The sequence below is a fragment of the Cherax quadricarinatus genome, chromosome 17, assembly GCF_038502225.1.
Source record: "Cherax quadricarinatus isolate ZL_2023a chromosome 17, ASM3850222v1, whole genome shotgun sequence".
In the NCBI taxonomy this organism is placed as follows: Eukaryota; Metazoa; Arthropoda; class Malacostraca; order Decapoda; family Parastacidae; genus Cherax; species Cherax quadricarinatus.
In genome coordinates, this window is record NC_091308.1 from 47,664,303 (window position 1) to 47,684,533 (window position 20,231).

Sequence of the window (20,231 nt, forward strand, 5' to 3'; positions counted from 1 at the left end):
CAGAGTCTATTCTTTCCGTCATGTCATTCACAAATACCAGAAACAGCACTGGTCCTAGGACTGACCCCTGTGGGACCCCGCTCGTCACAGGTGCCCACTCTGACACCTCGCCACGTACCATGACTCGCTGCTGTCTTCCTGACAAGTATTCCCTGCTCCATTGTAGTGCCTTCCCTGTTATCCCTGCTTGGTCCTCCAGTTTTTGTACTAATCTCTTGTGTGGAACTGTCAAACGCCGTCTTGCAGTGCAAGAATATGCAATCCACCCACCCCTCTCTCTTGTCTTACTGCTGTCACCATATCATAGAACTCCAGTAGGTTTGTGACACATGATTTCCCGTCCCTGAAACCATGTTGGCTGCTGTTGATGAGATCATTCTTTTCTAGGTGTTCTACCACTCTTCTCCTGATAATCTTCTCCATGATTTTGCATACTATACATGTCAGTGACACTGGTTTGTAGTTTAGTGCTTCGTGTCTGTCTCCTTTTTTAAAGATTGGGACTACATTTGCTGTCTTCCATGCCTCAGGCAATCTCCCTGTTTCGATAGATGTATTGAATATTGTTGTTAGGGGTACACATAGCGCCTCTGCTCCCTCTCTCAGGACCCATGGGGAGATGTTATCTGGCCCCATTGCCTTTGAGGTATCTAGCTCACTCAGAAGCCTCTTCACTTCTTCCTCGGTTGTGTGCACTGTGTCCAGCACTTGGTGTGCCCCACCTCTGTCTTTCTGGAGCCCCTTCTGTCTCCTCTGTGAACACTTCTTTGAATCTTTTCTTGAGTTCCTCACAAAATTCACGGTTATTTCTTGTTGTCTCTCCTCCTTCCTTCCTTAGCCTGATTACCTGGTCCTTGACTTTTGTTTTCCTCCTGATGTGGTTGTATAACAGTTTCAGGTCAGATTTGGCTTTCGCTGCTATGTCGTTGAGCCTCCCTTCTTATCTGTGCATATTCGTTTCTGGCTCTATGACTGCTCTCCTTATTCTCCTGGGTCCTTTGCCTTCTATATTTCTTCCATTCCCTAGCACACTTGGTTTTTGCCTCCCTGCACCTTTGGGTGAACCATGGGCTCATCCTGGCTTTTTCATTATTCCTGTTACCCTTGGGTACAAACCTCTCCTCAGCCTCCTTGCACATGGTTGTTACATATTCCATCATCTCATTAACTGGCTTCCCTGCCAGTTCTCTGTCCCACTGAACCCCGTTGAGGAAATTCCTGATTCCTGTGTAGTCCCCTTTCTTGTAGTTTGGCTTCATTCGTCCTGGCCTTCCTGCTTCCCCTTCCACTTGTAGCTCTACTGTGTATTCGAAGCTTAAAACCACATGATCGCTGGTCCCAAGAGGTGTGTGTGTGTGTGTGTGTGTGTGTGTGTGTGTGTGTGTGTGTGTGTGTGTGTGTGTGTGTGTGTGTGTGTGTGTGTGTACTCACCTATTTATACTCACCTATTTGTTGTTTCAGGGGTCGAGTCATAGCTCCTGGCTTTGTGTGTGTGTGTGCGTACGTGTATGTTTTGTATATGAATTTGTTTGAATGTGTGTGTGTACGCGTGTGTTCTTTGTGTGTGTCTGTGTGTCTTTGTGTGTATGTGTGTGAGTGTGAGAGAGAGAGTGGGCAGTACACGTCCCTCCACAGACAGAAGCACCAGTCACCACCAAGACTGCAGCCTCACCAGCTCTCCATCTACTACCACTAGGTAAGTACACCATCTCTGTCTCTGTCTGTCTGTCTGTCTCTCTGTCTGTCTCTCTCTCTCCCATGATTTTTCTACAGTATTTTGTCCTTGTAGGACTGTTCATGAGCTGTATAACTCACTGAACATACTCGCCATTCTGCAGTGTAGTCATGAAGTCAGGGGTAGACACTTCTGGATAACTAAACTAATCCCAGACATGAGCATCTGCCCTTTCAAAACTCTATTGTGGAGAATTTTCTCTCCCTTCCCCAGTGTATGTTGTTGAATGCCCTCTGTGGCTCTTACATTATGACTGCTTTGGCTCTTATAATGAGTACTGTGGCTCACATGAGTACTGTGGCTCACATGAGTGCTGTGGCTCACGTGAGTGCTGTGGCTCACATGAGTACTGTGGCTCACATGAGTACTGTGGTGATGTGAACACCAGTCATGTGAACACCAGTGATGTGTCCACAGGTCATGTGAATGTGATGTGTACACAGGTGATGTGAAAACCAGTGATGTGTACAAAGGTGATGTGAACACCAGTGGTGTGTACACAGGTGATGTGAACACCAGTGATGTGTATACAGTTGATGCGAACATCAGTAATGGGTACACAGGTGATGTGTACACCAGTGATGGATACACAGGTGATGGGAATACCAGTGATGTGTACAAAGGTGATGTGAACACCAGTAACGGGTACACAGGTGATGTGAACACTAATAATGAGTACACAGGTGATGTGAACACAAGTGATGGGTACACAGATAATGTGAAAACCAGTGATGGGTACACAGATGATGTGAACACCAGTGATGGGTACACAGATGTGAACACCAGTGATGGATACAGAGGTGATGTGAACACCAGTGATGGGTACACAGATGTGAACACCAGTGATGGATACAGAGGTGATGTGAACACCAGTGATGGGTATACAAGTGATGTGAACACCAGTGATGGGTGCACAGGTGATGTGAATACTGGTGATATGTACACAAGTGATGTGAACACCAGTGATGTGTACACAGGTGATGTGAACACCAGTGATGTGTACACAGGTGATGTGAACACCGGTGATGTGTACACAAGTGATGTGAACACCAGTGATGTGTACACAGGTGATGTGAACACAAGTGATAACACCAGTCATGTGTGTACACAGTGATGTGAACACCAGTCATGTGTGTACACAGTGATGTGAACACCAGTCATGTGTGTACACAGTGATGTGAACACCAGTCATGTGTGTACACAGTGATGTGAACACCAGTCATGTGTGTACACAGTGATGTGAACACCAGTCATGTGTGTACACAGTGATGTGAACACCAGTCATGTGTGTACACAGTGATGTGAACACCAGTCATGTGTGTACACAGTGATGTGAACACCAGTCATGTGTGTACACAGTGATGTGAACACCAGTCATGTGTACACGGTGATGTGAACACCAGTCATGTGAACACTATGACGTGTACACAGGTTATGTGAACACCAGTGATGTGTAAACAGGTGATGTGTACACCAGTGATGTGAACACCGGTGATGCGTACACCAGTGATGTGTACACCGGTGATGTGAACAGAAATGTGAAAATAGTGAACACTGGTAGTATGAGCATCAGTATAGTGAACAGTAGTTTGAACAACAGTATAGTGAACACCGGTCGTATGAACAACAGTATAGTGAACTACAGTGTGAACAGTGTAGTGAACAGTAGTGTGAAGAACAGTATAGTGAACATCGGTCGTATGAACAGTATAGTGAACAGCAGTGTGAACAGTATAATGAACAGCGTGAAGAACAGTATAGTGAACAGTAGTGTGAAGGACAGTATATTGGACCGTAGTATGAACAACAGTATAGTGAACAGCAGTGTGAACAGTATAGTGAACAGGGTGAATAGTAGTGTGAAGAAAAGTATAGTGAACACTAGTGTGAACAGTAAAGTGAACAGTGTGAACAATATAGTGAACAGTAGTGTGAACACTAGTGAACAGTAGTGTGAACAACAGTACAGTGAACAGTAGTGTGAGCAACAGTATAGTGAACAGTATCAGCAACAGTATAGTGAACAGTGGTGTGAACAACAGTATAGTGAACAGTAGTGTGAACAACAGTACAGTGAACAGTAGTGTGAACAATATAGCGAACAGTATCAGCAACAGTATAGTGAACAGTGGTGTGAACAACAGTATAGTGAACAACAGTACAGTGAACAGTAGTGTGAGCAACAGTATAGTGAACAGTATCAGCAACAGTATAGTGAACAGTGGTGTGAACAACAGTAGTGTGAACAACAGTATAGTGAACAGTAGTGTGAACAACAGCATAGTGAACAGTATCAGCAACAGTACAGTGAACAGTAGTGTGAGCAACAGTATAGTGAACAGTAGTGTGAACAACAGTATAGTGAACAGTAGTGTGAACAACAGTATAGTGAACAGTAGTGTGAACAACAGTATAGTGAACAGTATAGTGAACAGTATAGTGAACAGTAGTGTGAACAGTATAGTGAACAGTATAGTGAACAGTAGTGTGAACAGTATAGTGAACAGTAGTGTTAACAGTATAGTGAACAGTAGTGTTAACAGTACAGTGAACAGTAGTGTGAACAACAGTATAGTGAACAGTAGTGTGAACAGTATAGTGAACAGTAGTGTGAACAACAGTATAGTGAACAGTAGTGTTAACAGTATAGTGAACAGTAGTGTGAACAACAGTACAGTGAACAGTAGTGTGAACAACAGTATACTGAACATGTGCAACAGTTAGGTATCTTTATCTGCAACGTCTCACCTACACTACGTCTTCAAGGGTGAGGGACTAATGACGTCGTCTTCAAGGGTGAGGGACTAATGACGTCGTCTTCAAGGGTGAGGGACTAATGACGTCGTCTTCAAGGGTGAGGGACTAATGACGTCGTCTTCAAGGGTGAGGGACTAATGACGTCGTCTTCAAGGGTGAGGGACTAATGACGTCGTCTTCAAGGGTGAGGGACTAATGACGTCGTCTTCAAGGGTGAGGGACTAATGACGTCGTCTTCAAGGGTGAGGGACTAATGACGTCTTCAAGGGTGAGGGACTAATGACGTCGTCAAGGGTGAGGGACTAATGACGTCGTCTTCAAGGGTGAGGGACTAATGACGTCGTCTTCAAGGGTGAGGGACTAATGACGTCGTCTTCAAGGGTGAGGGACTAAAGACGTCGTCTTCAAGGGTGAGGGACTAATGACGTCGTCTTCAAGGGTGAGGGACTAATGACGTCGTCTTCAAGGGTGAGGGACTAATGACGTCGTCTTCAAGGGTGAGGGACTAATGACGTCGTCTTCAAGGGTGAGAGACTAATGACGTCGTCTTCAAGGGTGAGGGATTAGCTAATGACGTCGTCTTCAAGGGTGAGGGACTAATGACGTAGTCTTCAAGGGTGAGGGACTAATGACGTCGTCTTCAAGGGTGAGGGATTAGCTAATGACGTCGTCTTCAAGGGTGAGGGACTAATGACGTCGTCTTCAAGGGTGAGAGACTAATGACGTCGTCTTCAAGGGTGAGGGATTAGCTAATGACGTCTTCAAGGGTGAGGGACTAATGACGTCGTCTTCAAGGGTGAGGGACTAATGACGTCGTCTTCAAGGGTGAGGGACTAATGACGTCGTCTTCAAGGGTGAGGGACTAATGACGTCGTCTTCAAGGGTGAGGGATTAGCTAATGACGTCGTCTTCAAGGGTGAGGGACTAATGACGTCGTCTTCAAGGGTGAGGGACTAATGACGTCTTCAAGGGTGAGGGATTAGCTAATAACGTCGTCTTCAAGGGTGAGGGACTAATGACGTCGTCTTCAAGGGTGAGGGACTAATGACGTCGTCTTCAAGGGTGAGGGACTAATGACGTCGTCTTCAAGGGTGAGGGACTAATGACGTCGTCTTCAAGGGTGAGGGACTAATGACGTCGTCTTCAAGGGTGAGGGACTAATGACGTCGTCTTCAAGGGTGAGGGACTAATGACGTCTTCAAGGGTGAGGGACTAATGACGTCTTCAAGGGTGAGGGACTAATGACGTCTTCAAGGGTGAGGGACTAATGACGTCTTCAAGGGTGAGGGACTAATGACGTCGTCTTCAAGGGTGAGGGACTAATGACGTCGTCTTCAAGGGTGAGGGACTAATGACGTCGTCTTCAAGGGTGAGGGACTAATGACGTCGTCTTCAAGGGTGAGGGACTAATGACGTCTTCAAGGGTGAGGGACTAATGACGTCGTCTTCAAGGGTGAGGGACTAATGACGTCGTCTTCAAGGGTGAGGGACTAATGACGTCGTCTTCAAGGGTGAGGGACTAATGACGTCGTCTTCAAGGGGGAGGGACTAATGACATCGTCTTCAAGGGTGAGGGACTAATGACGTCGTCTTCAAGGGTGAGGGACTAATGACGTCTTCAAGGGTGAGGGACTAATGACGTCTTCAAGGGTGAGGGACTAATGACGTCGTCTTCAAGGGTGAGGGACTAATGACGTCGTCTTCAAGGGTGAGGGACTAATGACGTCGTCTTCAAGGGTGAGGGACTAATGACGTCGTCTTCAAGGGTGAGGGACTAATGACGTCGTCTTCAAGGGTGAGGGATTAGCTAATGACGTCGTCTTCAAAAGTGAGGGACTAATGACGTAGTCTTCAAGGGTGAGGGACTAATGACGTCGTCTTCAAGGGTGAGAGACTAATGACGTCGTCAAGGGTGAGGGATTAGCTAATGACGTCTTCAAGGGTGAGGGACTAATGACGTCGTCTTCAAGGGTGAGGGACTAATGACGTCTTCAAGGGTGAGGGACTAATGACGTCGTCTTCAAGGGTGAGGGACTAATGACGTCTTCAAGGGTGAGGGACTAATGACGTCTTCAAGGGTGAGGGACTAATGACGTCGTCTTCAAGGGTGAGGGACTAATGACGTCGTCTTCAAGGGTGAGGGACTAATGACGTCGTCTTCAAGGGTGAGGGACTAATGACGTCGTCTTCAAGGGTGAGGGACTAATGACGTCGTCTTCAAGGGTGAGGGACTAATGACGTCGTCTTCAAGGGTGAGGGACTAATGACGTCTTCAAGGGTGAGGGACTAATGACGTCGTCTTCAAGGGTGAGGGACTAATGACGTCGGGTGAGGGACTAATGACGTCGTCTTCAAGGGTGAGGGACTAATGACGTCGTCTTCAAGGGTGAGGGACTAATGACGTCGTCTTCAAGGGTGAGGGACTAATGACGTCTTGACAAGGGTGAGGGACTAATGACGTCGTCTTCAAGGGTGAGGGACTAATGACGTCGTCTTCAAGGGTGAGGGACTAATGACGTCGTCTTCAAGGGTGAGGGACTAATGACGTCGTCTTCAAGGGTGAGGGACTAATGACGTCGTCTTCAAGGGTGAGGGACTAATGACGTCGTCTTCAAGGGTGAGGGACTAATGACGTCGTCTTCAAGGGTGAGGGACTAATGACGTCGTCTTCAAGGGTGAGGGACTAATGACGTCGTCTTCAAGGGTGAGGGACTAATGACGTCGTCTTCAAGGGTGAGGGACTAATGACGTCGTCTTCAAGGGTGAGGGACTAATGACGTCGTCTTCAAGGGTGAGGGACTAATGACGTAGTCATCAAGTGAGGGACTAATGACGTCGTCTTCAAGGGTGAGGGACTAATGACGTCGTCTTCAAGGGTGAGGGACTAATGACGTCGTCTTCAAGGGTGAGGGACTAATGACGTCGTCTTCAAGGGTGAGGGACTAATGACGTCGTCTTCAAGGGTGAGGGACTAATGACGTCGTCTTCAAGGGTGAGGGACTAATGACGTCGTCTTCAAGGGTGAGGGACTAATGACGTCGTCTTCAAGGGTGAGGGACTAATGACGTCGTCTTCAAGGGTGAGGGACTAATGACGTCGTCTTCAAGGGTGAGGGACTAATGACGTCGTCTTCAAGGGTGAGGGACTAATGACGTCGTCTTCAAGGGTGAGGGACTAATGACGTCGTCTTCAAGGGTGAGGGACTAATGACGTCGTCTTCAAGGGTGAGGGACTAATGACGTCGTCTTCAAGGGTGAGGGACTAATGACGTCGTCTTCAAGGGTGAGGGACTAATGACGTCGTCTTCAAGGGTGAGGGACTAATGACGTCGTCTTCAAGGGTGAGGGACTAATGACGTCGTCTTCAAGGGTGAGGGACTAATGACGTCGTCTTCAAGGGTGAGGGAATGACGTCGTCTTCAAGGGTGAGGGATTAGCTAATGACGTCGTCTTCAAGGGTGAGGGACTAATGACGTCGTCTTCAAGGGTGAGGGACTAATGACGTCGTCTTCAAGGGTGAGGGACTAATGACGTCGTCTTCAAGGGTGAGGGACTAATGACGTCGTCTTCAAGGGTGAGGGACTAATGACGTCGTCTTCAAGGGTGAGGGACTAATGACGTCGTCTTCAAGGGTGAGGGACTAATGACGTCGTCTTCAAGGGTGAGGGACTAATGACGTCGTCTTCAAGGGTGAGGGACTAATGACGTCGTCTTCAAGGGTGAGGGACTAATGACGTCGTCTTCAAGGGTGAGGGACTAATGACGTCGTCTTCAAGGGTGAGGGACTAATGACGTCGTCTTCAAGGGTGAGGGACTAATGACGTCGTCTTCAAGGGTGAGGGACTAATGACGTCGTCTTCAAGGGTGAGGGACTAATGACGTCGTCTTCAAGGGTGAGGGACTAATGACGTCGTCTTCAAGGGTGAGGGACTAATGACGTCGTCTTCAAGGGTGAGGGACTAATGACGTCGTCTTCAAGGGTGAGGGACTAATGACGTCGTCTTCAAGGGTGAGGGACTAATGACGTCGTCTTCAAGGGTGAGGGACTAATGACGTCGTCTTCAAGGGTGAGGGACTAATGACGTCTTCAAGGGTGAGGGACTAATGACGTCGTCTTCAAGGGTGAGGGACTAATGACGTCGTCTTCAAGGGTTAGGGACTAATCAAGGGTGAGGGACTAATGACGTCGGGTGAGGGACTAATCGTCGTCTTCAAGGGTGAGGGACTAATGACGTCGTCTTCAAGGGTGAGGGACTAATGACGTCGTGAGGGACTAATCAAGGGTGAGGGACTAATGACGTCGTCTTCAAGGGTGAGGGACTAATGACGTCGTCTTCAAGGGTGAGGGACTAATGACGTCGTCTTCAAGGGTGAGGGACTAATGACGTCTTCAAGGGTGAGGGACTAATGACGTCTTCAAGTGAGGGATTAGCTTCGTCGTCTTCAAGGGTGAGGGACTAATGACGTCGTCTTCAAGGGTGAGGGACTAATGACGTCGTCTTCAAGGGTGAGGGACTAATGACGTCGTCTTCAAGGGTGAGGGACTAATGACGTCGTCTTCAAGGGTGAGGGACTAATGACGTCGTCTTCAAGGGTGAGGGACTAATGACGTCGTCTTCAAGGGTGAGGGACTAATGACGTCGTCTTCAAGGGTGAGGGACTAATGACGTCGTCTTCAAGGGTGAGGGACTAATGACGTCGTCTTCAAGGGTGAGGGACTAATGACGTCGTCTTCAAGGGTGAGGGACTAATGACGTCGTCTTCAAGGGAGGGACTGACGGGACTAATGACGTCGTCTTCAAGGGTGAGGGACTAATGACGTCGTCTTCAAGGGTGAGGGACTAATGACGTCGTCTTCAAGGGTGAGGGACTAATGACGTCGTCTTCAAGGGTGAGGGACTAATGACGTCGTCTTCAAGGGTGAGGGACTAATGACGTCGTCTTCAAGGGTGAGGGACTAATGACGTCGTCTTCAAGGGTGAGGGACTAATGACGTCGTCTTCAAGGGTGAGGGACTAATGACGTCGTCTTCAAGGGTGAGGGACTAATGACGTCGTCTTCAAGGGTGAGGGACTAATGACGTCGTCTTCAAGGGTGAGGGACTAATGACGTCGTCTTCAAGGGTGAGGGACTAATGACGTCGTCTTCAAGGGTGAGGGACTAATGACGTCTTCAAGGGTGAGGGACTAATGACGTCTTCAAGGGTGAGGGACTAATGACGTCTTCAAGGGTGAGGGACTAATGACGTCGTCTTCAAGGGTGAGGGACTAATGACGTCGTCTTCAAGGGTGAGGGACTAATGACGTCGTCTTCAAGGGTGAGGGTCTAATGACGTCGTCTTCAAGGGTGAGGGACTAATGACGTCGTCTTCAAGGGTGAGGGACTAATGACGTCGTCTTCAAGGGTGAGGGACTAATGACGTCGTCTTCAAGGGTGAGGGACTAATGACGTCGTCTTCAAGGGTGAGGGACGAATGACGTCGTCTTCAAGGGTGAGAGACGAATGACGTCGTCTTCAAGGGTGAGGGACTAATGACGTCGTCTTCAAGGGTGAGGGACTAATGACGTCATCTTCAAGGGTGAGGGACTAATAACGTCGTCTTCAAGGGTGAGGGACTAATGACGTCGTCTTCAAGGGTGAGGGACTAATGACGTCGTGACAACACTAGTAGTGTTAACAGTAGTGACAACACTAGTAGTGTTAACAGTAGTGACAACACTAGTAGTGTTAACAGTAGCGACAACACTAGTAGTGTTAACAGTAGTGACAACACTAGTAGTGTTAACATTAGTGACAACACTAGTAGTGTTAACAGTAGTGACAACACTCGTAGTGTTAACAGTAGTGACAACACTAGTAGTGTTAACAGTAGTGACAACACTAGTAGTGTTAACAGTAGTGACAACACTAGTAGTGTTAACAGTAGTGACAACACTAGTAGTGTTAACATTAGTGACAACACTAGTAGTGTTAACATTAGTGACAACACTAGTAGTGTTAACAGTAGTGACAACACTCGTAGTGTTAACAGTAGTGACAACACTAGCAGTGTTTACTAGTGTTGTCACTACTGTTGTGTTAACAGTAGTGACAACAGTAGTGACAATAGTAGTGTTAACAGTAGTAACAACACTAGTAGTGTTAACAGTAGTGACAACACTAGTAGTGTTAACAGTAGTGACAACACTAGTAGTGTTAACAGTAGTGACAACACTAGTAGTGTTAACAGTAGTGACAACACTAGTAGTGTTAACAGTAGTGACAACACTAGTAGTGTTAACAGTAGTGACAACACTAGTAGTGTTAACAGTAGTGACAACACTAGTAGTGTTAACAGTAGTGACAACACTAGTAGTGTTAACAGTAGTGACAACACTAGTAGTGTTAACAGTAGTGACAACACTATTAGTGTTAACAGTAGTGACAACACTAGTAGTGTTAACAGTAGTGACAACACTAGTAGTGTTAACAGTAGTGACAACACTATTAGTGTTAACAGTAGTGACAACACTAGTAGTGTTAACAGTAGTGACAACACTAGTAGTGTTAACAGTAGTGACAACACTAGTAGTGTTAACAGTACAACACTAGTAGTGTTAACAGTAGTGACAACACTATTAGTGTTAACAGTAGTGACAACACTAGTAGTGTTAACAGTAGTGACAACACTAGTAGTGTTAACAGTAGTGACAACACTATTAGTGTTAACAGTAGTGACCACTATTAGTGTTAACAGTAGTGACAACACTATTAGTGTTAACAATAGTGACAACACTATTAGTGTTAACAGTAGTGACAACACTAGTAGTGTTAACAGTAGTGACAACACTAGTAGTGTTAACAGTAGTGACCACTATTAGTGTTAACAGTAGTGACAACACTATTAGTGTTAACAGTAGTGACAACACTATTAGTGTTAACAGTAGTGACAACACTAGTAGTGTTAACAGTAGCGACAACACTAGTAGTGTTAACAGTAGTGACAACACTAGTAGTGTTAACAGTAGTGACAACACTAGTAGTGTTAACAGTAGTGACTACACTAGTAGTGTTAACAGTAGTGACAACACTAGTAGTGTTAACAACAGTAGTGACAACACTAGTAGTGTTAACAACAGTAGTGACAACACTAGTAGTGTTAACAGTGACAACACTAGTAGTGTTAACAGTGACAACACTAGTAGTGTTAACAGTAGTGACAACACTAGTAGTGTTAACAGTAGTGACAACACTAGTAGCGTTAACAGTAGTGACAACACTAGTAGCGTTAACAGTAGTGACAACACTAGTAGCGTTAACAGTAGTGACAACACTAGTAGCGTTAACAGTAGTGACAACACTAGTAGTGTTAACAGTGACAACACTAGTAGTGTTAACAGTAGTGACAACACTAGTAGTGTTAACAGTAGTGACAACACTAGTAGTGTTAACAGTAGTGACAACACTAGTAGTGTTAACAGTAGTGACAACACTAGTAGCGTTAACAGTAGTGACAACACTAGTAGCGTTAACAGTAGTGACAACACTAGTAGCGTTAACAGTAGTGACAACACTAGTAGTGTTAATAGTAGTGACAACACTAGTAGTGTTAACAGTAGTGACAACACTAGTAGTGTTAACAGTAGTGACAACACTAGTAGTGTTAACAGTAGTGACAACACTAGTAGTGTTAACTGTAGTGACAACACTAGTAGTGTTAACAGTAGTGACAACACTAGTAGTGTTAACAGTAGTGACAACACTAGTAGTGTTAACAACAGTAGTGACAACACTAGTAGTGTTAACAACAGTAGTGACAACACTAGTAGTGTTAACAACAGTAGTGACAACACTAGTAGTGTTAACAGTTGTGTTAACAGTATTGTCAATAAAAGTAGTGCTAACGGAAGTGGCAACAACATTGGTATCAACAACAGTAGCGTCACAACAGTAGCGTCACAACAGTAGTGCTAACAGTAATAACAATGAGTGTCAACACTACAGCAACACTGTTAGTCTCTGTAATTAGCTCCAGGAACTAGGCACATTAACTAGGCCACAAACAAAGTAACTAGGTACATTAACTAGGCCTCAAACGAAGTAACTAGGTACATTAACTAGGCCTCAGACAAAGGAACTAGGTGATAAATTAGACACATACACAACACTCGGGTATCTTTAATGAGGAAACGTTTCGCCACACAGTGGCTTCATCAGTCCATACAAAGGAGAATGGTGAAGAACAGGAGGAGTTTGAGGTAATCAGTCCCTCAACCTTGAGGCAATGTAATCAGTCTATCAATCTTGAAAAGAATACAGCATATGTTCGAAGAAGTAGCTTATATACTGTAGACAGGAGAGGTACAGCAGTCGTAGGTTTACCTGGAGTTTACCTGGAGAGAGTTCCGGGGGTCAACGCCCGCGCGGCCCGGTCTGTGACCAGGCCTCCTGGTGGATCAGAGCCTGATCAACCAGGCTGTTACTGCTGGCTGCACGCAAACCAACGTACGAGCCACAGCCCGGCTGGTCAGGAACCGACTTTAGGTGCTTGTCCAGTGCCAGCTTGAAGACTGCCAGGGGTCTGTTGGTAATCCCCCTTATGTATGCTGGGAGGCAGTTGAACAGTCTCGGGCCCCTGACACTTATTGTATGGTCTCTTAACGTGCTAGTGACACCCCTGCTTTTCATTGGGGGGATGTTGCATCGTCTGCCAGGTCTTTTGCTTTAGTAGTGAGTGATTTTCGTGTGCAAGTTCGGTACTAGTCCCTCTAGGATTTTCCAGGTGTATATAATCATGTATCTCTCCCTCCTGCGTTCCAGGGAATACAGGTTTAGGAACCTCAAGCGCTCCCAGTAATTGAGGTGTTTTATCTCCGTTATGCGCGCCGTGAAGGTTCTCTGTACATTTTCTAGGTCAGCAATTTCACCTGCCTTGAAAGGTCCTGTTAGTGTGCAGCAATATTCCAGCCTAGATAGAACAAGTGACCTGAAGAGTGTCATCATGGGCTTGGCCTCCCTAGTTTTAAAGGTTCTCATTATCCATCCTGTCATATTTCTAGCAGATGCGATTGATACAATGTTATGGTACTTGAAGGTGAGATCCTCCGACATGATCACTCCCAGGTCTTTGACTTTGGTGTTTCGCTCTATTTTGTGGCCAGAATTTGTTTTATACTCTGATGAAGATTTAATTTCCTCGTGTTTACCATATCTGAGTAATTGAAATTTCTCATCGTTGAACTTCATATTGTTTTCTGCAGCCCACTGAAAGATTTGGTTGATGTCCGCCTGGAGCCTTGCAGTGTCTGCAATGGAAGACACTGTCATGCAGATTCGGGTGTCATCTGCAAAGGAAGACGCGGTGCTGTGGCTGACATCCTTGTCTATGTCGGATATGAGAATGAGGAACAAGATGGGAGCGAGTACTGTGCCTTGTGGAACAGAGCTTTTCACCGTAGCTGCCTCGGACTTTACTCTGTTGACGACTACTCTCTGTGTTCTGTTAGTGAGGAAATTATTGATCCATTGACCGACTTTTCCTGTTATTCCTTTAGCACGCATTTTGTGCGCTATTACGCCATGGTCACACTTGTCGAAGGCTTTTGCAAAGTCTGTATATATTACATCTGCATTCTTTTTGTCTTCTAGTGCATATAGGACCTTGTCGTAGTGATCCAATAGTTGAGACAGACAGGAGCGACCTGTTCTAAACCCATGTTGCCCTGGGTTGTGTAACTGATGGGTTTCTAGATGGGTGGTGATCTGGCTTCTTAGGACCCTTTCAAAGATTTTTATGATATGGGATGTTAGTGCTATTGGTCTGTAGTTCTTTGCTGTTGCTTTACTGCCCCCTTTGTGGAGTGGGGCTATGTCTGTTGTTTTAGTAACTGTGGGACGACCCCCGTGTCCATGCTCCCTCTCCATAGGATGGAAAAGGCTCGTGATAGGGGCTTCTTGCAGTTCTTGATGAACATGGAGTTCCACGAGTCTGGCCCTGGGGCAGAGTGCATGGGCATGTCATTTATCGCCTGTTCGAAGTCATTTGGCGTCAGGATAACATCGGATAGGCTTGTGTTAATCAAATTTTGTGGCTCATAAAAAAATCATTTTGATCTTCGACTCTCAGTCTGGTTAGCGGCTTGCTAAAAACTGAGTCATATTGGGACTTGAGTAGCTCACTCGTTTCCTTGCTGTCATCTGTGTAGGACCCATCTTGTTTAAGTAGGGGCCCAATACTGGACGTTGTTCTCGACTTTGATTTGGCATAGGAGAAGAAATACTTTGGGTTTCTTTCGATTTCATTTATGGCTTTTAGTTCTTCCCGCGATTCCTGACTCCTATAAGATTCCTTTAGCTTAAGTTTGATGTTTGCTATTTCTCTGACCAGTGTCTCCCTACGCATTTCAGATATATTGACCTCTTTTAGCCGCTCTGTTATTCTTTTCCGTCACCTGTAAAGGTGGTGTCACATTTGTCCAGTGTGGTCGTAGGTCGTGACCAAGTGTTAGGCAAGTGAAGAATTCCCTGTATTAAGATCCCAAGATTGATGGACTGATCACATCGACTTAAGGCTGAGGGACTGATTGCTTCAATCTCCTCCTGTTCTTCACCATTCTCCTTTGTATGGACTGATGAAGCCACTGTGTGGCGAAACGTTTCCTCATTAAAGATACCCGAGTGTTGCACATGTGTCTAATTTATCAACTTGTTGTTTCTCTGAACCATTCATCTACGAAGGAACTAAGTACATTAACTAGGCCACAAACAAAGGAACTAGGCATATTAACTAGGCCACAAACAAAGGAACTAGGCATATTAACTAGGCAACAAACAAAATGAACTAAGCACATTAACTAGGCCACAAACAAAGGAACTAGGCATATTAACTAGGCCACAAACAAGGAACTAGGCAAATTAACTAGGCAACAAACAAAGGAACTAGGCATATTAACTAGGCAACAAACAAAGGAACTAGACATATTAACTAGGCAACAAACAAAGGAACTACGCATATTAACTAGGCAACAAACAAAATGAACTAAGCACATTAACTAGGCCACAAACAAAGGAACTAGGCATATTAACTAGGCCACAAACAAGGAACTAGGCAAATTAACTAGGCAACAAACAAAGGAACTAGGCATATTAACTAGGCAACAAACAAAGGAACTAGACATATTAACTAGGCAACAAACAAAGGAACTAGGCATATTAACTAGGCCTCAAACAAGGAACTGGGCAAATTAACTAGGCCACAAACGCAGGAACTAGGCATATTAACTAGGCAACAAAGGAACTAGGCATATTAACTAGGCAACAAACAAAGGAACTAGGCAACAAGGGAACTAGGCATATTAACTAGGCAACAAGGGAACTAGGCATATTAACTAGGCAACAAACAAAGGAACTAGGCATATTAACTAGACCAGAAACGAACTAGGCATATTAACTAGGCAACAAAGAAACTAGGCATATTAACTAAGCCACAAAGAAACTAGGCAACAAAGGAACTAGGCATATTAACTAGGCCACAAAGAAACTAGGCAACAAAGAAACTAGGCATATTAACTAGGCAACAAAGGAACTAGGCATATTAACTAGGCCACAAAGAAACTAGGCATATTAACTAGGCATATTAACTAGGCAACAAAGGAACTAGGCATATTAACTAGGCCACAAAGAAACTAGGCATATTAACTAGGCAACAAAGGAACTAGGCATATTAACTAGGCCACAAAGAAACTAGGCAACAAAGGAACTAGGCATATTAACTAGGCAACACAGAAACTAGGCATATTAACTAGGCCACAAAGAAACTAGGCATATTAACTAGGCAACAAAGGAACTAGGCATATTAACTAGGCAACAAAGGAACTAGGCATATTAACTAGGCAACAAAGGAACTAGGCATATTAACTAGGCAACAAAGGAACTAGGCATATTAACTAGGCAACAAAGAAACTAGGCATATTAACTAGGCCACAAAGAAACTAGGCATATTAACTAGGCAACAAAGGAACTAGGCATATTAACTAGGCCACAAAGAAACTAGGCATATTAACTAGGCCACAAAGAAACTAGGCATATTAACTAGGCAACAAAGGAACTAGGCATATTAACTAGGCAACAAAGAAACTAGGCATATTAACTAGGCCACAAAGAAACTAGGCATATTAACTAGGCCACAAAGAAACTAGGCATATTAACTAGGCCACAAAGAAACTAGGCATATTAACTAGGCAACAAAGGAACTAGGCATATTAACTAGGCCACAAAGAAACTAAATTAACTAGGCCACAAAGAAACTAGGCATATTAACTAGGCAACAAAGAAACTAGGCATATTAACTAGGCAACAAAGGAACTAGGCATATTAACTAGGCCACAAAGAAACTAGGCATATTAACTAGGCAACAAAGAAACTAGGCATATTAACTAGGCAACAAAGGAACTAGGCATATTAACTAGGCAACAAAGAAACTAGGCATATTAACTAGGCAACAAAGAAACTAGGCAACTAGGCATATTAACTAGGCAACAAAGAAACTAGGCATATTACTAGGCAACAAAGGAACTAGGCATATTAACTACAAAAAGAAACTAGGCATATTAACTAGGCAACAAAGAAACTAGGCATATTAACTAGGCCACAAAGAAACTAGGCATATTAACTAGGCAACAAAGAAACTAGGCATATTACTAGGCAACAAAGAAACTAGTCATATTAACTAGGCCACAAAGGTAGTAAACTATTTATCCTCGTATAATTTCGGCATTATAGGCGCCAAGTGAACACCGGCGGCATAACAAGTGAACACCGGCGGCATAACAAGTGAACACCGGCGGCATAACAAGTGAACACCGGCGGCATAACAAGTGAACACCGGCGGCAAAACAAGTGAACACCGGCGGCATAACAAGTGAACACCGGCGGCATAACAAGTGAACACCGGCGGCATAACAAGTGAACACCGGCGGCATAACAAGTGAACACCGGCGGCATAACAAGTGAACACCGGCGGCATAACAAGTGAACAATATACATTAATGAACAACTGTTAAATATGCGAATGTTGAGTAATTCAATTTTTGTCCGGTTGATGAATGTTCAGACACATAATTATGTCCAATTATATGGTCAGTGAATGTGGCCAGAGCATAGATATCTGTTTCCTGTTATTTTACTGTTGTGCCACTTGTTTCTCTGTTATATTGCTCGATCTGCAAGCTTGGTCAGGTCATGGGTCAGTACTAGTATGGTCAGGTCATGGGTCAGTACTAGCATGGTCAGGTCATGGGTCAGTACTAGCATGGTCAGGTCATGGGTCAGTACTAGCATGGTCAGGTCATGGGTCAGTACTAGCATGGTCAGGTCATGGGTCAGTACTAGCATGGTCAGGTCATGGGTCAGTACTAGCATGGTCAGGTCATGGGTCAGTACTAGCATGGTCAGGTCATGGGTCAGTACTAGCATGGTCAGGTCATAGGTCAGTACTAGGGTCAGTACTAGCATGGTCAGGTCATGGTCAGGTCATGGGTCAGTACTAGCATGGTCAGGTCATGGGTCAGTACTAGTATGGTCAGGTCATGGGTCAGTACTAGCATGGTCAGGTCATGGGTCAGTACTAGTATGGTCAGGTCATGGGTCAGTACTAGCATGGTCAGGTCATGGGTCAGTAGTACTAGCAGTATGGTCAGGTCATGGGTGGTCAGGTCATGGGTCAGTACTAGCATGGTCAGGTCATGGGTCAGTACTAGCATGGTCAGGTCATGGGTCAGTACTAGTATGGTCAGGTCATGGGTCAGTACTAGCATGGTCAGGTCATGGGTTAGTACTAGCATGGTCAGGTCATGGGTCAGTACTAGCATGGTCAGGTCATGGGTCAGTACTAGCATGGTCAGGTCATGGGTCAGTACTAGCATGGTCAGGTCATGGGTCAGTACTAGCATGGTCAGGTCATGGGTCAGTACTAGTATGGTCAGGTCATGGGTCAGTACTAGCATGGTCAGGTCATGGGTCAGTACTAGCATGGTCAGGTCATGGGTCAGTACTAGCATGGTCAGGTCATGGGTTAGTACTAGCATGGTCAGGTCATGGGTCAGTACTAGCATGGTCAGGTCATGGGTCAGTACTAGCATGGTCAGGTCATGGGTCAGTACTAGCATGGTCAGGTCATGGGTCAGTACTAGCATGGTCAGGTCATGGGTCAGTACTAGCATGGTCAGGTCATGGGTCAGTACTAGCATGGTCAGGTCATGGGTCAGTACTAGCATGGTGGGTCAGTACTAGCAGGTCATGGGTCAGTACTAGCATGGTCAGGTCATGGGTCAGTACTAGCTTGGTCAGGTCATGGGTCAGTACTAGCATGGTCAGGTCATGGGTCAGTACTAGCATGGTCAGGTCATGGGTCTAGTGGTCAGGTCTAGTACTAGCATGGTCAGGTCATGGGTCAGTACTAGCATGGTCAGGTCATGGGTCAGTACTAGCATGGTCAGGTCATGGGTCAGTACTAGCATGGTCAGGTCATGGGTCAGTACTAGCATGGTCAGGTCATGGGTCAGTACTAGCATGGTCAGGTCATGGGTCAGTACTAGCATGGTCAGGTCATGGGTCAGTACTAGCATGGTCAGGTCATGGGTCAGTACTAGCATGGTCAGGTCATGGGTCAGTACTAGCATGGTCAGGTCATGGGTCAGTACTAGCATGGTCAGGTCATGGGTCAGTACTAGCATGGTCAGGTCATGGGTCAGTACTAGCATGGTCAGGTCATGGGTCAGTACTAGCTTGGTCAGGTCATGGGTCAGTACTAGCATGGTAAGGTCATGGGTCAGTACTAGCATGGTCAGGTCATGGGTCAGTACTAGCATGGTAAGGTCATGGGTCAGTACTGGCATGGTCAGGTCATGGGTCAGTACTAGCATGGTCAGGTCATGGGTTAGTACTAGTATGGTCAGGTCATGGGTTAGTACTAGTATGGTCAGGTCATGGGTCAGTACTAGCATGGTCAGCATGGTCAGGTCATGGGTCAGTACTAGTATGGTCAGGTCATGGGTCAGTACTAGCATGGTCAGGTCATGGGTCAGTACTAGTATGGTCAGGTCATGGGTCAGTACTAGCATGGTCAGGTCATGGGTCAGTACTAGCATGGTCAGGTCATGGGTCAGTACTAGCATGGTCAGGTCATGGGTCAGTAGTAGGATGGTCAGGTCATGGGTCAGTACTAGTATGGTCAGGTCATGGGTCAGTACTAGCATGGTCAGGTCATGGGTCAGTACTAGCATGGTCAGGTCATGGGTCAGTACTAGCATGGTCAGGTCATGGGTCAGTACTAGCATGGTCAGGTCATGGGTCAGTACTAGCATGGTCAGGTCATGGGTCAGTACTAGCATGGTCAGGTCATAGTATGGTCAGGTCATGGGTTAGTACTAGCATGGTCAGGTCATGGGTCAGTACTAGCATGGTCAGGTCATGGGTCAGTACTAGCATGGTCAGGTCATGGGTTAGTAATAGTATGGTCAGGTCATGGGTTAGTACTAGCATGGTCAGGTCATGGGTCAGTACTAGCATGGTCAGGTCATGGGTTAGTAATAGTATGGTCAGGTCATGGGTCAGTACTAGCATGGTCAGGTCATGGGTCAGTACTAGCATGGTCAGGTCATGGGTTAGTAATAGTATGGTCAGGTCATGGGTTAGTACTAGCATGGTCAGGTCATGGGTCAGAACTAGCAGGGTCAGGTCATGGGTCAGAACTAGCAGGGTCA

At 45.6% G+C, this 20,231-nt stretch overlaps 1 protein-coding gene across 3 annotated transcripts in view; it reads left to right on the forward strand.

Annotated features, from left to right (window-relative positions):
- The first annotated feature begins 1,579 nt into the window (after positions 1–1,579).
- Positions 1,580–20,231, forward strand: part of LOC128686481 (cuticle collagen 1) — a 77,406-nt gene continuing 58,754 nt past the window's right edge. For all 3 annotated transcript variants that reach the window (XM_053773428.2, XM_053773429.2, XM_053773430.2), the window contains exon 1: positions 1,580–1,696. The gene's annotated coding sequence lies outside the window, so the exon portion shown is untranslated. The remainder of the gene's footprint in view (positions 1,697–20,231) is intronic.